The 16,104-nt window shown below is 37.0% G+C and overlaps 1 long non-coding RNA gene across 1 annotated transcript; it reads right to left on the bottom strand.

Moving 5' to 3' along the window:
- Nucleotides 1-3: 3 nt before the first annotated feature.
- LOC122148756 lies at nucleotides 4-6,975 on the bottom strand. The gene is made up of 3 exons (XR_006162597.1): nucleotides 6,871-6,975; nucleotides 5,364-5,469; nucleotides 4-15 (listed from the first exon to the last, which is right to left on the bottom strand). It is a non-coding gene; the product is annotated as an uncharacterized LOC122148756 (long non-coding RNA).
- Between the last annotated feature and the right edge of the window lie 9,129 nt (nucleotides 6,976-16,104).

The following is a 16,104-nucleotide window of genomic DNA, read 5'->3' as shown; positions in this document are numbered from 1 at the left end:
ATCGGTGTGAGGCCACTTTGAGAGAGAGAGAGAAATTTTAAACACATTACAACACAATTAAGACTATAAAACCATTACAGAAAAAGAAAAATTAAAAACTCACAGAATTCATAGAAAAATAACTAAAAAATTCTCAATAACACAGCATAGCACTCCTCCATGACACCAGATATTTTCAAACTCCAACAAATAATCTGTAACCTTATAAAAATGAAAATCAATTAAAATCCTTGATTTGACCATGGCAAAAAACACCATTAAAACACTAAGATCACAATTTTGTTCCATTTTCTTTTTTCTAGTTATATAAATGTCCATTTTTGCTTTGCCTAAGATAAAGTTCAACAATTGCATTTAAAACGACAGCTTCTTAATATATTTCCATCCAAAAATAAAAACCTGTTTCATTAAATAACACTCATCAAAACAATTAACAATATTCTTTAACAAGCTAAATAGGGGCTATAGTCTTGCACACTGCATAAAAACATGGAAGACAGTTTCTCGTTGGGAGAAAAAGGACAGATGGCTAACATTTGGATTTAAAACTGAAATAACAGAATTAACAGCAACAATGCCATGTATAATTCTCCATTGCAAATCTCCATCCCTTTTTGCTAATGGTGGCTTATACAGTGCCCTCCACTCTGGTTTTCATTCTCTTGAGAACCAAAAAAAGAACGCCAAGGTTTATCAACTCTTTCATGCAAGCCTTTTCTGTTAAATACTTTTACACATGCTTTATATAACATTTTTCCTTCAACCTGAATACAAATTCATGTCTGTAACATTTTCAGTTTTCAAAAACACTCCAGAAAACCCTTCTTCCTTTGGAGACAACAATAAAATTGGGAATTGATCTTTGTCGTCAGGTAGGTTTTCCAGTAAAAAAAAAAAAGTCATCTAGCATGCTTATTTCATTTATAGTAAATACAGACTTCAATTTCTGTAGAACTTTAGACACAATTCGGACTGATTTAGATCCCAAGGAAATAGCAAGATTATCTACATTTCCAAAACTCGGACCAGTTAAATCTATTAAGGATCTCAATGTTGGAATCTTAGATTTAATAAAAGCATCATTTTTGTTCCCACATGCATCTAAAATGTCCATACGATCACCATAAACCAGAGGTTCTTCCAAAAGCCAAAACATATAAAAAGAACCCACACTTCAATAAACTCTCAAAAAAAAACACGCCAAGTTTTGCCAAGTTGATTTTCTTAGGATCCGATAGAAACAAGTGTTTATCCAAACAGGGATGCCACACGGTGCCATAATGAGGAGGCTACCAAATTATTAATAATTAAGGTGTACCCTCTATATGAAAATGATGGTACAATCCACTTCCATTTTTGTAAAAAATCACACATATATACAACAGTATGTAGAAAAATGTCAAAAGTTGTTTCCACTTCCAGTTTTTTTAGTTTCCTAAATAAACCCCCAAATATTTTAATCCTTCTTTTGACCACAATAATCCATCTGGAAGCATTATCTTAATTTTTTCCATTCACCTAATAAAACTGTCTCACTTTTTTTCCAATTAACTCTTGATGAAGAAATTAAACTAATATAATTTGTTTACTGACTACAACAATAATGTCATCAGCGTAAGCAGATAAACAAGGAAAGGTTTTAGCACTTTGTAAAGACACTCCTTCCAAACTTCTCCTTAAAGTATTCAAAAATGGCTCTATTACAATTGTATACAATCTCCCAGAGAAAGAACAACCTTGTCTTATGCCACGCCCCATTTTATACGGAGCACATAAGCCACCATTAACCTTCAGTACACTCTCGATATCACAATATAAGACTTTGATATATGAAACAAATTCAGAACTAAACCCAAAAGCCTGTAGAGTTTTCCACAAATAATTGTGCCAACACCTTCCCCAGCCGGGGAGCCAATACCTTAGAAAGCAGTTTATAGTCTGAACACAACAAAGACACAGGTCTCCAGTTTTTTATGTCGCGCAAATGGCCCTTCTTAGCCAGAAGAGTACAGATCGCTCTTTCACAACTCAATGGCAGAAGACCTTCAGCTAAACTGCTACTCAAAACAGCCAACAGATCTTCTCCAATAATAGACCAGAAGGATTTATAAAATTAAATTGGGATTCCATCGATCCCCGGCACTTTGCCATTTTCCATTCTCTGAAGAGCCTTATGTAATTCGTCCAGGCTAATAGCCCTTTTGAGCTTGACATTTGCTTCTTTGGAAACCTTTTGTAATTTCTCAAAAAAGAGAGATTCTTTAGCTTCATTCTCCATGTATTCAGACTTTTAAAGATTCTCATAAAAACCAACTGCTCTCTCTCTTATTTTCTGGGGGGTAGTCAGCAAAGATCCTGTTTCAGAGATCAAAGAATGGAGAAATCTTTTCTGACCATTCTTTTTCTCTAAACTGAAAAAATATTTAGAAGGTACATCCATCTGCTGTACATTTTTAAAACGAGATCTTACTAGTGCACCCTGCGCCTTCATTTCTTGTAGGTCAGACAACACAGTTTTCTTATAAAACATAGAATCAATAAGAGCTTGATCTCTCCTTGATTGTGCCATATTTTGAAGTTTTAAAATCTCAGTTTCCAAAACTTTTATAGATTTAGTAGTCTCCTTTGTAATATTTTGAGTGTACTGTTAAAAAAAAAAATTATTTGAATTTTGCCAAAATCCCACCATTTTTGCAAAGAGCTAAAATCACCTTTTTCATTTTTAAAACTCTCCCAAAAAAATTTGAAAGTATCCTTAAAAAGGCCATCACTTCGTAAACCAGTATTGAAATGCCAATAAGCACTTTGTGGTTTTATAGAGTTCAAGAAAACATTATATATAACTAAATGTAAATGTATAGTTGTGCCTTTGGATGTCAGAATCAGAATGCAAATAATTTTTTTAGAATAAATGTCATCAAAGACGCCATTTGAAACTTAACGCAGACATTTAGACAGACAGACTTTATATGAAACCTGCCATGATTACACTACTTTTAAAGCATAAATTTAAACAATAGGTCTATATAATACTCATATTACGTCCTGTATTGTATTAGCCCTAAAGTTGAAATACATGCATGAAATACTATTTAAACCTACAACATTTTACATAACATTTACCGATTTTATCTAACAATTCTGACTTTTTTTCATGCAAATTTATATCTCCTAGTTTGGACTTTATAACTAGATTCAACTCAACAATCGCAAGTATGTCAGTTCTGAGGAAAAAAGTGTGGGATCATAAAATCATGAATCTGAGCCGAGAGAAAAAGAGTATGGAAGCAGATTAGTCACAAAAAGCAATTCACATGCGCAAAATAAAATTATATATTCATAAAATACATACCATTCAACCAATCATATCATAAGCCACTGAGAGTGCATTCAAGGAGCACGATTCTGCGCACCTTTTGCGCAATATGGATTAATTAGAACGGAAATTAAGCCTTTACATCAGTAATGCCATAGACAGTAAAACGAAATGGACACAGCGACCCAATTGGAACTCAATTGAGACAAGTGAAACCCATTTTTAGCGATTTTTAGCACTTCCGTTTCTGACGCGCCGACTCAAACAAAGGAGCTTCTGCCATTATTGTGACTTCATCTGAACATGTGCAAAACTACTCTCCTTGAATGCACTCTCAGTGGCTTATGATATGATTGGTTGAATGGTAAGCTCGCATCTGATTGGCTAAAGAGTACAACAGACCCACGTGGGAAGAGAGCTCTGCCAGGAAAGTCTCAAAACAACACACACACAAATCCGAGTGGATTCGTAGTAAATGACGATTTGTACATTCAGACACTCGTACATTTTAAAACATTCAAATTTTTGTGAATATATTTTTATATCAACGAATTGTGTTTTGCATTTGTGAAATGTATTTTATGAATATATAATTTTATTTTGCGCATGTGAATTGCTTTTTGTGAATATATTTTTTTTTCACGCGCACGGAATTTTTTTTGTGTGTACGTGAATTAGGTTTCAATGCATGTGAAATTGTCTACGCATGTGTGAATCGTGTTTTTTTGCGTGAATTATATTTGATACTAATCTGCTTCCATAAAAGAGAGCATGAGTATTAGGCCTGCAAGATAAATCGCAATGGAATCGAAATTGCAATTCGACAGAAGCTGCAATTGTCATGCGTATCTTTGAGCGAACCACAGTTCTGTGATCAGCAGTAAATCTCTATTCAAAGGCCAGAGGGCGCTCTCGAGCTGAAAATCCAAATGTGCCTCAGAAACCCAGGAAATGCATATGCTGCAGTTGAATAAACAAAAGATTTAACTGCATTTATTGATTCAACGTGACTAAAAAACACATGATTAGGACAATATATGGTTTATCTGAGTTATTTTTATTCTAATTTTCATTAAAATCACAATTGCACGCCTTTTCAGAATACTATGAAATATGTTGCGTGCCTTATTCTGTGCACATCATCTCACAGAAGGATTTATTTAAAACACTTGACTGACGTTATGAAGTGAGTTTGGAGTAAAAATATGTTGTTAATTGTGAGATTTAATCTCGGAATTGTAAGAAAAAAAAAAATTTAATATAAACTCAAAATGATATTATTACTTTATTCCATGGCATGCATAGACTGCTACGTTAAAACTGGCAATTTTTCACAACAAATTCAAAACACTGAAATTAAAAAAAAAAAAAAAAAAAAAACCTTACCGGTTTGCAAACACTGAAATTAGTCTATAGCGTTCTGTGTTGTGTGCTTCGAGCCTGTCAATCAACATCAGCGTACCGTCCGCAGACTGAATAACGCTAGGACATTAGATCTCTGTCAAAAAGTTTGTGTGCATTTTAAAGGGTTCATATGATGTTGCTAAAAAGAACATTATTTTGTGTATTTGGTGTTATGAAATGTGTTTATGCGGTTCAAAAAAAAAAATACTTATTTTCCACATAAATTACATTATTGTTTCTCCTCTATGCCCCAGGGCTCATCGTTCTGAAAGCGAAGTGTGCTCTGATTGGCCAGCTATCCAGTGTGTTGTGATTGGCCGAGTTCCTCAAGCGTGTGACGGAAATGTTATGCCCTTAACATACTCAGATGCATGTCCTGGTCAGAACACCGGCGAGACAAGACAAAAACAATAATAAAAACCTATTACAAACTAGGCATTTGTTGCATCCAGTGGGGACATAATTACGGATTATAATGACTTATACTGTCTTTTTATCATGCTGCGTTAACATAAAACCATGTCTGCAATTGTGATCAGAGAAACGACACACAAAAAGCGCTAATCTACACTGCTCAAAACTCACGTTTGAGTCATCAGTGACAAATTCTTTAAATATAAAAAAAAAAAAAAAACGTACTTACAGATTGTGATTCAGAACAGCCGGCATTGTAGTCTACTCTCCCAGGAACAGGAAACTGTCCTCCATTAAATGCGCAGCACACATCTGAATATTTGGGTTGAACTGTTCTGGAACAAGTCAAGTCTGCTTTATTGTCAATTCTTCCACATGTACAGTACATACATACAGAGAACTGAAATCGCGTTACTCTCAGACCCTTGGTGCATACAGATAACACTAACAGTAGAACATTAAATACAGATAAAATATAAAGTACAAATATATAAATAGGTCATGTAAAAACAGTGTTGTAAATACAACTTAACCACTGATTTCTAGTTGTGTCCTCTTTTGGAAGAATAAACAAAGTAGTTTCGCTTTCGCAAACAAAACAACGTCTCCACAACCTGGAGCAATAATACTACAGCAAGAATCAAAGTTACTGCTCCTTTCTTTGTGTGAACATTTGGGAGGTGTTATGCAAGTATTCACATAGTTATGTAGACATGTGGGGGCGTGTTTAAACAAGACGGGGGACGTGGACAAGTCTAAACTTTGATGTGGAATCTCTCTTCGGGTTTAAGACTTTAGTCTTTGCAACTTTAGGTATTTTATCTATTCACAATCAGCTTGTAACACTCCAGAGAGAAAGGCAAACTTTAAATCGCATGGTATGACTCATTTAAGACTAAGACAGTAAACTTTCTTGAGTTTATTATAAAAATAGCGCTACTTCCCAGAATCAAACCAGCGTTCATCTACATTTAAAGGTCAAGCAGCTACGGACTTTTGCGGATTTTTTCCAGTTTCGGATCTGCTGTCATTTAAAAACTAATAGATATGAGTGAAGGGATTTTATGTGTTCTGACGGGTTTGTGAGACCCTGGCCGATTTTGCTACCTCCCATTGAAAAAGTGTTTAGCACAATGCGAAAAACAAATAATACTACCCATCAGAACATGCTTTATTAACGCTTACACCTACCATTACAGTAATGCAAATACAGTTATTATGTGTTGTTCAGCGTGAGGAAATTGAGCAATATTGATTTGTTCATGCACAATAACCACTGGTAGGACAATGTGATGGGCAGAATGAAATGTCAGGACACTGGTGCTCCCGAAGTCCAGCACATGCCTGGCTGGTACTCGGGTTTAGTTCATTCAAAAGCATTCTTGCTCCCGCGAAGCTCATGCGAGTGTGACGGAATCCGAACACAAGCCATCAGAGAAGACGCTTTTTTACAAACGCATCTCTACCGACAGAAAAACGCATTTTTATTCATTGTTACATTTTACATTTCTACAAATAAATAAATAAATAATACTTTAAGATACTTTCAGATTGCTCGTTAGTACCGCTGGTTAGCTTTTGCTGCTTATAAGAGTGGCTACGATACAAACTACACTAAAGATGCGCACGTGGTTAACTTACACACTGGCTACTGACAGCCCAAAGCGAGCGGAGTTCGATGCGAAAAAGCGCTCATGAACCAGTAACGTTAGCCGAAAAGTATAGAAATTACTTACAAATTGTGCTGAGGAGACGACTCTGAAATCTGGCGTGTTGTTTCCTCTCGGGGTTTAAACAACGTAATGTCCCTCAATGCCGGGGTCCTTTTTTTTTTTCTTTTGAAACAACGAATTTCCCTCATGTTTTTTTTTTCGTTTTTTATGACAGTGCTACTATGTAACTATCAAAGTATCGCGAGAGATTGCTTCGCAAAAAATTTCAGTTTCGAAACCCCACGCGCTGGTGACGCATGCTGGTCAAAACTATGTAAAGCTCAACCAAGCATAGACACTTTATCTGTTTTATTGAGAGTGCAATCTATTAAATGGAATGACCAAATAGTGAAATGCAATTAAATAAGCGTCTATAATGTATTGAGGCCTGTTTTGTTTGGGAACATGCGCTGGTTTTTTTATTTTAATATTATTAATTATTTTATTTATTTTGAGACATTAACGTTACCATACTGATGTCCGGGTTGATGCATGTCACACGTTTGCTTGAATATCTGGTTCATCTGCTCTTTTCTCTCATATCACGTCTTTGGAAATTCTCACATAGCTAGTCATTCATATTAACGAGTATTTTTGTTTTGGGATACATTACCTGAAAATAAAGGCTCAGATGGTGTAGCGTTGTAGCATTACTCACCCTTTCATCGCGTGCAGCCTCCAGTTCATTTCCTGCACAATATTTACTTCGCATTTGCTGCAATTGCTTTTTTTAATTCATAACTGCATACATCCGATTAATTGATCCAGTGCATTTAGATAATGCGTCCAAATCGACCAAGTACCTATTTCTGTATTTAAAGCAGCCAAATTCTTTCCTCTCAAAATTTCTTTCCTCTTCGCCTTCTCCATTAAGAACTTTGTCTCTGTATAAATGCCGAAAATGCTCCACCGCATGCATTATGTCGTCGTGTTGGGGCTGTTGTTCCAGTGAAACGAGCCTCTTCGTAACTGAATGAATTGCTTGCTTCGCAAAATGATTCACTCTTCTTATAATTATTATTCTTTTGGAGTTTTATGGCGGTTGGCAAACAAACGATATGACACTAGCCTTGTCCAAAAACCAAAACTAACGTAACTCCCTTAATTTCAAAATTTGCCCAAATTTTCAAAGAAAGAATAAGATTTTTATTTTTTTTTTTTTTTATTAATGCTCAAAAATCATATAATAATAACACAAAATAAAGTAGAAACAAACAACACCAACAACAACAAAAAAGAAAAAGAAAAAAAAAATCACAAAGGGGGGTGTTAATACATTACATCCTGAAAGAATAAAACTGAGACTTACATGTCATTAAATATAAGAAAAGAGTTACAGACAGATAAAGTTTTTAAAGCTTTTTTGTTCTTAGACAACTTGTTAATGAAAGGTATTCCAAAACAGAATACATTCATTGTAAATGTTACTCCGAATGAAACTTAAAACATCTTGCCAAAATTTCTTAGTAAATGGACAGATCCAAAAGAGATGAACAACAGTTTCAACAGAGTCATCACAGAAAGAGCAACTGGAGGAAATATCACTTTTGAATTTTTTCATGTAATGCTTTGCAGGATAGAACTTAGAGATTAGAAATCTCCTTTACTTTGTTGGTTAGTAAATAAATATGAGGAAGCATCCACACTTTTTTCCAGCAGATGTTACCCACTGTATTATTCCAATAAGCAGTCACAGCTGGCAGGGTAATAATATTCTGCTGAAATAATGAACAAACTATCCTATTAATATTTTTGCCTGGAGATGCAAAACATAATCCACCAACAAAAGTATCAACCAAATTAGGAGAAACCGGTGACAAAGCATGGGTACCTCTCAGTAAAGCAACAACACCTGATGGGATAGACCCCTATAACTATGGAAAATTCTTTTGGAGAGACAGGAAATTGAAAGTGATCTAAAAATTCTTTATATGAAAATAACAACTCTTGAGAGTTCATTAACTGACTGATCAACAGTATGTTTTTATTAAACCAACTCTGAAAAAATATGGATTTACTCTTGTATAAAACATTACGGTTATTCCAAATAAAATATATGTGGGGTGAATATTAGCGACCTGGCCAAGAGAACCTGCCTATGGAAAGCTGATAATACAGCCGGTAGTTTATCAATCTTTGCATGAGAAGAAAATCAAGTCCACCAAACTGAGAGAAAACATAACTGGGAATAAAGTTCCACAGAGACACTGGGTTCTTTCTAAACTGTTTAAGCCAATTGATCTTGAAAAGTGAAACTTAATGTACTGAATTCCAAAAAATGAAGGCCCCCTTTATCATACTATTGATTACAACAGATGTTCTGATATAATGTATTGAACGCTTCCATAAAAAATTAAAGAGTAGCTGGTCAACACTTTTACCTAGTTTTGGGTCCAGATGAACAGACTGAGTGACATAAATGAGCCTTGAAAGGCCTTCTGCTTTTGTAAGAAGTACCCTACCTCTTAAAGATAGGTCCCTTTGTAGACACTGCTTAAATCTTTTCTGTGTTTTATCAATAAGGTGTTGGTAATTAAGATTACATCTTTCTTTCTGATCCTTAGTAATAAGCACACCTAGATAACACATTTTTTCTTTCACTGGGATATTATGGACAAAGGATTCATTACAGTCTTCAATGGCAAAAAGTTCACACTTTTGAATATTTAAGCATTAACCCGAGGCTTTAGAAAATGAATCAGTAACATTTATTGCAAGTGAAATCTGCCTATTATCTTTAAGAAAAAGGTTTGGGTCATCTGCAAGCTGACTGATAATCACGTCTCTTTCAGCAATAGTTATTCCTTTTAAACTGCTGGCTTTTATATGAGAACAAAGAATCTGAGCTGAAGAAGAAAAGGTAAGGGGAAATACGGCAGCCAGTTGTTCCATTTTTTAAAATAACTGAACTACTACCGTTCATATATAAAGTTTTAATGGCACTACAAAAATTGTTTCCAAAACCAAACTTTTCGAGACATTGAAAAATAAATTTATGTTCCAAGGTGTCGAATGCATGCTTTATAAAAATCCAGAAAGAGAAGAAAGCTATCATCACTAATCAAATTGGAGTAATCTAAGATATCAAAAACTAAACGTATATTATTTGAGATACTGTAAAACCAGATTGTGTCTCATCTATTACAGAATTTAAAACATTTTTGATTCTTTTAGATAATATAAGACCCAGGATTTTATAATCATTATTTAATAAACTTATTGGGCACCAATTTTCAATCAACAGGAAATCTTTTTTTGGTTTTGGTATGAGGGTTATTATTCCTTGAGATAAACTAGGAGGAAGTTTATGGTTTTTGATGCTCTCATTGAAAACGTTTAAAAGGAAAGGGGCAAGAATATCTGAGAATTGTTTATAGAATTCTGCTGCAGTGCCGTCATTGCCAGGTGATTTGTTACATTTAAGATGTTTGATAGCATCAACTACTTCTTCTAAGACTATATCTTGATCACAGAATACTTTCTCTAAAGCACTAATTGTATTAGTATTTTTAAGTGAGTCAAGAAAAAAAAAGTAGCTGAATCATTACAGTAACTAGATTTATAAAGATAGCTTAAAAATTATAGCAAAAAAGAGAGATAGCTTGTGGGTCATCAGTAACAATACCATTAATATTAAGGTGGTGAATTGTGTTATGTTTGCCTCGCTGTCTTTCAAGGTTATAGAAGTATGAGAAATTTTTTCCCCCTGTTCTAACCACTTAACTCTAGACCTGACAAATGTACCTTCTGCCTTACGTTTATATCTCATCGAATTTATACTGTAAATCGCTTAATAGTATTTTTTCCTCAGGCGAAAGTCTATCGGGAGAAACCATGGAAAGAGAGGTAAATTCAGATACAATTTGCTCCTCCAAAATTCTATTAAATTTAGAAAAACAACTACCATAAGACCTTAAATATGTACCAACTTAATATTTTAGAAGTTCCCAATACCTGCTTTTGTGCCAAATCCCAGTAAAAGGATATTCATTTTATAAGTTCCAATTTGACTGCCTCATGTATTGGGTGAGAAACATTCATTTTCCAAAAAGAAGTATGGCATGATGCTTCAAAAGAGGAAGATCTTATATTTATATAAATCGCCTTGTGATCTGTAAGGGAGTAATTAGAATGTTTACTGACATATTCTCTTTTAAAACACTCCGAGAAACCAGAAAGAAATCTATGCGGGACTGCCTTGTACCGTTTTTGTTACTCCATGTATAAGAGCACTGATTAGAATAAATTTCCCTCCATATATCAATCAAATTATATTTCTGCATAAAAGGCTTTAAAATAGTATTGGACGAACCAGGCTGCTTCGGAGGCCTTCTATCAACCAAGTCATTTTAGGTAATATTAAAATCCCCTCCAATCAGTAAAAATGCCTGTGGGTGCTTACGAAACCAGAGTAGAATCCTCTCCTCTAAATATTTAAAAAGATTATAATTTTCAGAATTAATATTGTATCCATAAATGTTAACCAAAATAAATATTAAATTATTCCAACACAAAAGTAAACAAAGAAAGTGTCAAAAAGGGTCTGAAAACACCTCCAAAACATCTCCAGAAAATTTACATTTAATCATTTAGCAGACGCTTTTATCCAAAGCGACTTACAAATGAGAACAGTAGAAACAATTAGATCAACGAGAGAACAACAACGGTATACAAGTGCTATGAAAAGTCTCAGTTGGTCTAGTACAGAACACTTAGCCAGGGTTTTTTTTTTTTTTTTTAAATTTTTTTTTGAATATGATAGACAAGAAAAGGAAAAGGTAAGTGCTAGTATTTTATTGGTTAAGTGCAGGTGAAAAAGAGAGTCTTTAGATGTTTTTTTGAAAAGATAAAAGACTCAGTTGTTCGAATTGAGATCGGGAGGTCATTCCACCAGCTGGGAGAAGTCCAGGAAAAAAGTCAGTGAAAGTGATTTTGAACCTCTTTGGGATGGCACCACAAGGCGTTGTTCACTTGCAGAGCGCAAACTTCTGGATTGAACTAATGAGCTTAGGTATGTTGGCGCCGTGCCAGTGGTCGTTTTGTAGGCAAGCATCAGTACCTTGAATTTGATGCCAGCGGCTACTGGTAGCCAGTGTAACCTGATGAGGAGAGGAGTAACATGAGCTGTTTTTGGCTCATTGAAGACAACCCTCGCTGCTGCATTCTGGATCAGTTGCAGAGGCTTGATAGAACATGCAGGAAGGCCCACCAGGAGAGCATTACAATACTCCAGTCTGGAGAGAACAAGAGCTTGGACAAGAAGTTGGGTGGCTTGCTCTGACAGGAAGGGTCTAATCTTCCTAATGTTGTATAAGGCAAATCTGCAGGACCGGGTCGTTGTAGCAATATGGTCTGTGAAGCTTAACTGGTGATCCATCACAACTCCTAGGTTCCTGGCTGTCCTGGAAGGAGTTATGGTTGACGAACCCAGGCTGTACAGAGAATTTGTGCTGAAACGATGGGTTGGCTGGAACCACCAGCAGTTCAGTCTTAGTAAGGTTGAGCTGAAGGTAAGGTCATTCATCCAGCTAGAAACACACTCAGACAGGCTGAAATGCGAGCAACTACCGTTTTCATCTGGTTGGAATGAGAAGTAGAGTTTTCTGTCATCAGCGTAGCAGTGATAGGAAAAGCCATGCTTCTGAATGACAGATCCTAATGACGTCATGTAGATGAAGAAGAGAAGCGGTCCAAGTACTGAGCCTTGAGGAACCCCAGTAGCAAGTTGATGTGACTTAGAGACTTCACCCCTCCAAGACACCATGAAGGATCTATCAGAAAGGTAGGAGTTAAGCCACTGGAGTTCACTTCCAGAGATGCCCATCTTTCTGAGGGTGGACAGGAGAATCTGGTGATTAACAGTGTCAAAAGCAGCAGACAGGTCCAGCAAAATGAGTACTGAGGATTTTGAAGCAGCTCTTGCTAGTCGCAGGGCTTCAGTAACCGGGAGCAGGGCAGTCTCAGTTGAATGGCCACTTTTGAAGCCAGATTGGTTGCTGTCCAGGAGGTCTTACTTGAAGAGAAATCCATTGGCTTTGAGAAAGGTAGAGGTCTTAGCCTCTACCTAACTTCATTTCTCATCATACGTGAAGTGAACTGAAGGATAATGGGTCGTGGATGGGAATCGTCCGTGCTTTTCTGGCCCAGCCAATGTACAATGTCAATTGCTTCCGAGAGCCGAGATGATTCTTCCTCCTTGTTCTCCGGGACATTCAAACTCATCCATTCGCTGTTCAAGCATTTTAACTGGCTTTTCCAATTATAACATACGACCCTTCACTTTACATATCTTGCTTTGGATCTCTTTGATATCGGCAAAAGCAATGTCAATCTTCTTAATCAGCTCATCAATTCTCTCCGTGTTGCCGATAACCAATTTTTCAATGCTATCAGATCTTTCGTTGATAAGCCGAGACAACGTGCCAATGATGTCAGAATCAGAAGCAGTCTTAATGGACTTAGTTGTTTTCTTATTCGCCGCAGGTGGTTCACTCGGGGTCACCGGTAGTGCTGGGAATTCCTTCTCATCCAGTATCAGCATTTCCAAATCTTCTCCTTCAGTACAACACTGACTGTAATCGTGATCGCTGCCAAATAGCACTTTGTCAGTAGAGATGGTCTGATCAAATGTTGGATTCAAATTTCGATTTCGTTTCCTTTCAGCCATTCCAAAGTAATATAAAGATCAAAGATGATGATAGGTCAAAAATCGCGAGATTTTAACCAAATTGGGCTAGCTTATTTAACTTTTGTGATGAAGAGCTCGGTAAACGCAAGATTACAAGTGTGTGTCAAACTTTTCGTTTCCTGATGGGACACACTTATAGTAGGCAACTGTAAAAACGCAAGTGTTTACATAGCTTTATTTTATACTTTGCATTTTAAAATCAACTTCTAAATGTCTGGTCAGTAGTACCTATAACATGACAATTTTAATTTATGGTGCTTCTAATTAAGTGATAAAAAGCAATTCCAAATGTTGTACAAAATAAATAAATATATCAATAAAACGTGTAGCACTTTGTTTTACTACCAATTTATATGTAATATCTAATTATTTTTAATATTTAACTTACACTGGAAAGGTTTCCGTGAACTCTCGCAATCTTGGCAAAAAGTCTCGCGATTTATGTCCACAACACGAAATTGGTCATGGATTTTATTTTACTATTAGATTCCTTGAAACTCACTTATAATAGTAATGAATTTTTTTTTTTTTTTTTTTTTTTTTTTTTGCTTTTTAGTAAAGCACCACTGTTATGATTGGTTAAAGTCATTGCATGAGGAGAAGTATAAACACCCCCCATTGGAACATTTCTAGTACATTGGACTTACTGATGCTTATTAATTTTATGTAGCCTAATTGTCATTGAACTCTGTGCCTATATGGAGTCTTATACATAAATTAAATCTCCCCATCCCACATATACCTGAATCTCAAACAGATATACTTCGGTATACTTCCAAATAATTCACAGTGAAAGTGATCTCTACATTATTTCATTGTAATCTACCACCTCTGTCACGGAGACGAACCCCGTGATTCCCTCTGCTGGCCAGCAGAGGGCACCCTCACCTGAATACTGACACACACGCATCCATCCATTCATTTACACTGACTACACTACATTTCCCACAAGCCCCGTCCTTGGACTCTAATCACCGTCACAGGTGCTCTTCATCATGACTTGTGTATAAAAGCTGGACTATCACAGGAGATCAACGCGAAGTCTTGATTTGCTGTGTCTGTCATTTCTGAGCGTTATTACCCGTGTTTGATTTCCTGTTGCCGATCCTGTTTGATATCCTTTCCGTACCTTTGCTGCCTACCTACCGACCCTTGCTTGTTACTGGATTTTGATTCTCTGTTCTTCCTACGTTGTTGATATTGCTGGTATTGACCATTGCCTGTACGACTATGAGTCTCTGCAATAAAGCCTGCATATGGATCCCATGTCGAGTTCTGGGTCATTACAGAAGACTTCGCCAACACGAGATCCAGCGGCTTATGAAGGTCTTCATACCACCATGGCGGCCCAAGCCAGTCAGATCGCTGCTAACCAGTTTCAGCTGAATCGACTGACGTCTATCACCGAGGAACTCGTCAAAGCCGTTCAGAGTCTCCATACATCTCCCGCGGCCACACCAATGCCGGAAGCGTCCGCCATTGCCCACGTTGCAGGGACGCCGTCCCAGGTTAATCCCCGTCTCGCTTTCCCAGAGAGATACAACGGTGACGCTAGCAAGTGTAAGGGATTTCTATTACAATGCTCCCTGTTTGTTGAACAGCAACCCACGCTGTATACAACTGATACTGGGAGGATCGCCTTTGTTTGTTCACTGCTGACTGAGAAAAACACTGGAATGGATTACTGCGGTATGGGGCTCCTATGGATCTGCATTCACCTCCTTTCAGGATTTCCTACAACAGTTCAGGGCAGTAATTCGATCATCCTAAGGAGGGAAAGGGAGCTGGAGATCGCTTATTGGAGTTATCGCAAGGCAGAATGACGGCGGCTGATTATGCCCTACGATTTCGCACTCTGGCGGCACAAACTAACTGGGTGAGCGACACGTTAAAAGTACTCTTCCGCAAGGGTCTGAATTATGATCTTCAAGCTGAGCTAGCATGCAGAGACGAGGGCAGAGATCTTAATAGCTTCATCGAACTGACCATCTCCATTGACAATCTGCAAAGTGCCCGACGATCCAGTTCTCGTCGCACTGATCACCCAGTCTTCTTGCCGTCTCATGAACCTACTGAGCCCATGCAGATCAACACGTACCACCTGTCTATGGAGGAGAGAGATCGACGTATCTCTAACAGGCTATGCATGTATTGTGGATTACCTGGCCATCAACGTAACAACTGCCCCACTCGTGCATCTACCTCCTCACAACGCTTGGTGAGTACTCCTCTCACTTCCATGTGTGATACCCAGTGTGTAAGCATTCCCGTTGAATTATGGATAAACGACAGACAAGTTATTACCTCCGCTTTACTCGATTCTGGGGCTGCTGGCAATTTCATTTCTGAGGAGTTCGCTAAGAGGTATAAACATTCAACTGATTCCATGCTCTATCTCTCTCTCAGTGGAGACAATAGATGGTCGACCACTGGGTTCTGGATCCATTACTCACCTCACTCGCAAAATCTTGATGGCGGCTGGTTTACTTCACAAGGAGAGGATTCAATTCTACATTCTCCCCACATCTCACACACCCGTGATTCTTGGATTACCCTGGCTACGTCTGCAT

This window comes from Cyprinus carpio, chromosome A19 (assembly GCF_018340385.1).
Source record: "Cyprinus carpio isolate SPL01 chromosome A19, ASM1834038v1, whole genome shotgun sequence".
In the NCBI taxonomy this organism is placed as follows: Eukaryota; Metazoa; Chordata; class Actinopteri; order Cypriniformes; family Cyprinidae; genus Cyprinus; species Cyprinus carpio.
This window is presented reverse-complemented; position numbering and strand designations above follow the sequence as displayed.